Source organism: Limulus polyphemus, unplaced genomic scaffold (genome assembly GCF_000517525.1).
Source record: "Limulus polyphemus unplaced genomic scaffold, Limulus_polyphemus-2.1.2 Scaffold137, whole genome shotgun sequence".
Taxonomy (NCBI): Eukaryota; Metazoa; Arthropoda; class Merostomata; order Xiphosura; family Limulidae; genus Limulus; species Limulus polyphemus.
Window position 1 is genome coordinate 890306 of NW_013665747.1, and position 6930 is coordinate 897235.

A 6930-nucleotide genomic window follows, 5' to 3' on the forward strand; every position below is an offset into this window, starting at 1 on the left:
GTCATGTGACTTCGCTGACGCAACAATAGTTTAAAATACAGCTTAGGCTGACTCAGATAAATTTGTATGTTAGTTAAAAGGATTAATGCAGTTTATTCATTGTGCAATATCTTAGAGAAAGTCCCAAAAATGTGAATGTATTTTAAGTCTGGGAGTACGGGGCAGTATGCCTTAAGCCATAAGCAGGAGTATTTTATTCAGAGCTGCTTGTCTGTTAAAAACACATATAGAAGTTGTCATCTTTGTGGTGAACAAGGACGTACAGTATACCTAGTACAACAAACAATGAAAAGTGATGAAAGGGTCCATAAGAAGGGTTTATAAGGTCTCCCAGGAAGCCCTGCTATAGAATACAAGGATGAAAAAAAGGAAAAATAATGTTGATGCTAATGAAGATCATTCTAAAAAAAATTAACATTCCGAGACTGAGGATAAAGTAAACTAAAATACAAACGCTCAATTTGCATAAAACTGCTTAAGGAAATTTTTCCACATTCGTTGAAATGTAATTTTCTAGCATACATTTGTATGAACTCTACCTTCACAGATAAAACTAGTCAGAAAAATAAAGAAAACTGGAGATTATGATAAGGTTACTGCCAGAGAAATGCTGAAAGTCAATCTTACAATTGAATAATAGTGAACCTAGTGGCTTGGCAAGATCAAACTGGTATTAATTATTCAGTGACGATTTTATTTTCTTGTATGTTAATTCAGAAGAAAGTAGTCTACACTGATTCATCAAATATTGGCACATTACATAAAATACTGGCCACCAATGTAAATGCATTCGTGAAGTCAAACAGTTTTATAATTATGCTTTTTGATTACTGTTTTTTTTTCTGACAGAGCTGATTCTATTGCAAAATTTTAAGGAAAAAAAACGAGTTCAGCTAGACATGAAATTATTTATATAAATTCTTTATCCCCAGGTAAGCTCTTGTTTTTAAACCACAAGTACAATTAATTTATACAACTTCTAAAGATTTAGTAGCTCTAGAAAAAGTTGCATGTATCTCTATGTTATTGTAAATATAGGATGATAAAGAACAGAAGTTACTCACTTCAATAAAACTGGTATCTTGTGGTTTGTTTGTTTGTAATTAAGTACAAAGCTACACAATGGGCTATCTGTGCTCTGTCCACCACAGGTATCAAAACCCGGATTCTAGCGTTGTAAGTCCGCAGACATACCGCTGTGCCACTGGAGGGTGGTATCTTGTGGATGACCAACAAAGCAGAGAAGTTAGGCCCGTCAAAAACCGAAAGTTCTCGGATCTTGGGCTTGGGTGTACATTTCCCAACGAATTGCGACAGTTGAGTCGCGAAGAAAGAGACAAGACACAAATTCTACAAACAACAGACATTTAATGACTCATAATTAACATTATAAAAACAGTACTTTACTAACACAGTATACAGCAATACAATACAACGGGCAAGTGGTCGTGCGTGCTTTAAAGATTTAAATAGAAATGGTAGGTCCAGCAAGGGCTAATGAAGACTAATAGAAAAACAATACTGTTGGTCCATCTGTTTCCCTGGTCCATCTGGTAAGTAAAACTGAGTACAATGAAACCACAACATAAAAATAAACTTAAGTTAAATTAATATAATCTCACTTTAATCTATGTAAAATACACTAGAAATATGAACATTCCATTTAGCTAACAAAATAACTTTACTTTAAAACGACTCTAACGACGGAGTAGCCATCGCTCCACTGGCTATGCTTCACGCTTAAAATCAAACGAACAGTATAACTCGTTCGGATATGGCGAACTTAAAAAATCTGAAGTGCTGACGAGAACCTTAATCGCTTACTTTAAACAGAAGTGAAAGATAACGGATGAACCTAAACTTCGTTTACGTTAGGCAAACGCCTAACACTGCACGGAAACTTTAAGAATTCTTGCTACGTTAAATAAAGGGAAAATATCAATCAAAACCTGCATGACTTCTGCTGAACAAATGAACTAAATGAAAACTGACACGAAAATCTTCTCTCCCAAACTCCAACACAGTTTTAAACATTTCAATAAATTCTCAAGAAAACGTTAATTGGTTCTTGTTAGTGTTAGATCAGTTGACCAACAGGCAGTAAAAATCAAGGGCAATTCCATTCGAAACTATTATCTGATTCTTTGTTATTTATGTTAATGAATCAGACAAGTAGGCTACTTATCCTTACTTAACCTTAAGGAAAATAAAATACAATAACTCATTTAACCATCTCCGAGTTCAACAGGGGAACGACGAAAAATAACATAATTTTGAAAATTTAATTTTTCAACTAATAAGATGGAAAGCTTATAGTGCTCTTCCGGACTACAAAACCATGAACTCGCTGGACATGAGATATTATCGAATTCATAAGAAAATGCTAATTATCCTCTGAACCGTGGATAATGTTCCTTTATGGTTATCATAACATTACGAAATTGTTAATATTTTTTTAGTATTGCCCTGAAGAGAACAACAGACATGTTGATGCATTGGGAGTTAAAAATATTGAGAACATCAAGTAACACGATCACTTTCGAGTTTAAAAATCATATTCACAGACTTATGACGCATTTAAGTGGTAAAAGATTAAGTTATGGATGCTCATTTCAATGGCTCTATCATTAGGTTTGCCCTTAAATGGGAAAAGTGAAGTATAAAGATCACTTAACGCAGACAGTAGTGTCCTGGAGCCCACAGACTAAGATTCAGTTTTCGATCATGCATTGAAAAATTAGTGATATAAAATATTATATTCCCTTTAAAAACTGCTTTTATTCGAGTTTAATGCAAGAGTTGGTTACCAATACATATTTTAGTGATAAATAAGTAGCTTTGAATAGCATGAGGTGTTTGTATATCATAACTTTTGATTTAATGTTTTAAATTTTCAACCGATTAATTTTGTTCTGTTTGCTTGGTGTTATGCACAAAGCTACACACGGGTTATCTGTGCTGTGCCCACCATAACATCAGTTCCCAAATTTTCACAAACTCCCAAATAATATCTCTACTCAAAATATAATTATAGATAATTGAAATTGACATATTTTGCAAGCGTTCCGTTGTTGTAGTACAATAAATGTTTAGAAAAAGCCCTAAATTACTATGAATATGAAATCTTTTTTTATTTTTGTCTTGAAAGTTGTTTCTCAAGAAATTGTCGTCCTCCGATTACTTTTTATAGGTATAATGTTAATGGCTTAATACTTTATAGGTACACCAAATATTTGAATTACATCATTATTTATAAATTGATAGTTTTAATAAATATTTTTTTCTGTAAATTGATATGTTTTGGAAGCGTTCCGTTGTTGCACTACAATAAAGAACGTTTAGAAAAAGCCCTAAATTACTATGAATATGAAATCTTTTTTATTTTTGTCTTGAAATTTGTTTCTCAAGAAATTGTCGTCCTCCGATTACTTTTTATATGTATGATGTTTATAGGTGCACCAAATATTTGAATTACATCATTAATTATAAATTGAGATTTTTTAATTTTTAAATATTTTTTTCTTTAAATAAAAATATATAAAAGCTTGGCGATTGTTCAACCTATTATTCAATTTTGTTATATATATATATTATTATTATTACACCATTTATCCGGAGTAGTAATAAACAACTTATACAGTAGGAGTCCAAGGCCTAACTAACAATCTTATTATTATTATTATCCAAACCTTGATCCATAACGTCATAGCAGAAACTATTGAAGTATACCCGACTAATTTATTTCAAGAAGATGTCTTACTCAAGTAGCTGAGTGGTAAGTGGAAGATTTTACAAATCAATATATATATTTCACACATACCAGAACGTATTTTTCTAATTACGTCATATAACCTAAAAATTACGGTTTAAACACCAAAGAAGATGAAGCACCCAAAAACCAATAATACTAAGATTTATGATAAAAATTCAATCATGAAATTTGAATATAAACATTAGTTTCAAACACCATCGTTAGTTAAGGCTAATGGCAAGACAAAAAAGTAATAATGAAACTGAAGAATTTCACGAAAACCAAAGAAAACATACGAATTATGATCCCTAAACTCTAGCTTAGATGCTTTTAAAATTTGCCAAGAACTTCGAAATGTCTACATGCAGCTGAGATATGCATAAATTAAAAAGTGCAATTGAAGCTAGCCCTCGTGAACGTTTCAAGTATTACATACATACTCAAGACAACAACATCAGGTCATAGTTTGGCTGCCAAGCGACACAGACGAACGGAGCGTTACCAAAAGACAATTATATATATATAAAGACACACACACACACACATATATATATTATATATAACCTTAAGCCCACAAATATTGTTCACAGACAGAAACTTTGAGTTTTTAAAACCTCTACAACGTTGGAAATGGTTTAGCCAAGTTAGGGGTGAGAACTTATCGGGTACTTCGCATAAGGTCTTAAGTTTATACTTGTAAATTTACTCACCTATAAATATCTTTTGGCCAAGAATTACCGTTCATGGTAAAAAACACTTCCGGTGGTTATAAACCTCTACAACAAGCTCTACTTCGCTACTGTAAAAAAAAAAGAGAAGCATTATGTTGTCCGGCGACTAAAATGTCACCTTGTATTCGATATTAAATTTAAATATAGACTGAGTTCATTCTTTCATGCAACGCGACTTCAACATTTCTGAGAAGTCTTACTAAAAGAAATCACGTCTCTTTTTCTGAGAAACCTCCGATTTAATCTGCAGAGTGTAAGCCCCCCAGTAGCACAGCGGTATGTCTGCGGACTTACAACGCTAGAATCCGGGTTTCGATACCCGTGGTGGGCAGAGCACAGATAGCCCATTGTGTAGCTTTGTGCTTAATTACAAATAAACAAAGCAGAGTGTAAATCAATTCTATAGATTGAACGCTCATAACTATTATTTCATCATGCTTTGGATTTCTTAACTGTTAACTAGAGATAGCTTTGCCTTTATCATATTTTATAGATTGCACTGTTCATACTAGCTTTAATGAGTTAAATATTTTTAGTAATTCTGAGAAGTAATTATTTTGTCACGGACTGATGTTATTAATTGATATCTATTAATATTTCTTACATAGTAGACACAGTATAGTCACAAGTGTGGTGTGTCTTAATAAAGCACGTTTATTTAAAAGACGGAGCTAATTTAAAAGCAAGTGTTCTGAAACTGAAGGCAGATCATCTTTTATAATGATAATATAAATAAGCTTAAAAAATATTTGCGAGTTCAATTACATGTACAATTTATTTCATCCGCATAATTTCTATAGTGCTATTATATCACACCAAAGCTGAGAGAAGGCTTAACAAAAATCTATTTACTGTTGCTAACACGTGTGGGAAACTCGTCAAATATTTTCTTCGTTACATCATGTATTTAAACAATTTTACTTTTCTAAAAACACAAATTATGAATTGGTTTGAGAATGTTTTAAGGATGCCACTAATGATTAAATATAAACAGGATATTCTGTGTTTGGTATGTGTGTCACGTATAAAAATTTCAAATAGAAAAAAAACCGATTCATATTGTTACGTCTCTGGTCTTTAGTTAATTTTCCGTAAAAATTCTTTCCAAAGAAACTTTACCGATACAAGTCCCTTCTTAAATAAAACTGGTTTATTCTTTCTGAATACAACTTTGCATAACACTTAATTTCCACAGTCACGCTATAATAAACGCTATAATTCACAACGAACGACTCACGTGCTCGACTCAACAGTACGTCTCTATCTCTGTCTGCAGTTCAATTACATTCCATTGTTGCCGTCACTTCTTGGCGGCTTATATATACAAGAATACCGCATATCTAGTAATCTCTCGAGGCTTCAGGAAGGGACGTGAACGTTCGAGAATATGACGTGTTACTAGGGTCACGTGACTCCCCCCCCCCTGTCGTAACAATATGATAATCAGATTAATAGGAATAACTAAAGATTTGAATTTATAAATCAGATGAATATTTGTATGTAGTAAGTTTATGTTATTCGAATATATTTGAATATACGCACAATGATACAAGAAACAACAAAGATTATTACAAATGGTGATACACATAACAGTAACAGTTTCGCAAACTCACCAATAACATTGAGTCCTTTATCTGACCTGGAAATTCCTAGATATTTTCTCGAATATCCACGATGATCAGATCAATTCCAACTGATTGTAGATAGCGATATCCAAAGTCCTAAAATGTTTCCGTATTAAGCGAGAGTCGTAAAATATTTCCATAGAAATCACAAATGTCTAATTTAATTCCTCCGAAGTTGAATGGCCTGCAGTATTCGAAACCTGTGAACGTTTCTACTCACGTATTGAAAGTATCCAATTGATAAAGGTATAGCTTCCGATGTTGATAAACGTAATAACACTATGAAGTTAAACTTCAGTAGTATGTGATTTTTCACTGGTAGAACACCTGTTGCATCTGATAATTCTAGAGGCATATCAGGCATTCAAAGTTTTGTGTTATTTAATATTATCATACAACAATGGAGTAAACTTGGTTGTGATTGATAACACATCTGACTGGCTATTATCTACATCTACCCTACACCATAATTTGGCGCGAAAATGCCTTTGTCAATCAGGTCCTCTGGATAATTTCTATTTAATAAAACTATTTTAATTCATTTAATCTGAAACTTCTTTTCTAGTTATTATATTCTGGACCGCATAACAATTATAATATGTTTGCGAACATACAAATATCGATGATTCACACATTCTAGAATTTTCTACGCTCTTATGGAATAAACACGAAGTTCGAAATATAGATTCAATATAACCACAGCATAGGTTATGTAAGTTTCTAAATATAGATTTAACCTAAACAAACATCGGCATTAAAAAATGAGTACTTGACACTAAATCTGTCACACCTTCCTCCTTAGAACATCAAAAATTAGCGTTAG

At 32.6% G+C, this 6930-nt stretch overlaps 1 long non-coding RNA gene across 1 annotated transcript in view; it reads right to left on the reverse strand.

The window, feature by feature from the left end:
- Positions 1 to 6282, reverse strand: part of LOC111083212 — a 27100-nt gene extending 20818 nt beyond the window's left edge. Inside the window, exons 1-2 of the long non-coding RNA XR_002608882.1 lie at positions 6096 to 6282; positions 4462 to 4550 (exon numbers count right to left, since the gene is read on the reverse strand). This is a non-coding gene — a long non-coding RNA (uncharacterized LOC111083212). The remainder of the gene's footprint in view (positions 1 to 4461; positions 4551 to 6095) is intronic.
- Between the last annotated feature and the right edge of the window lie 648 nt (positions 6283 to 6930).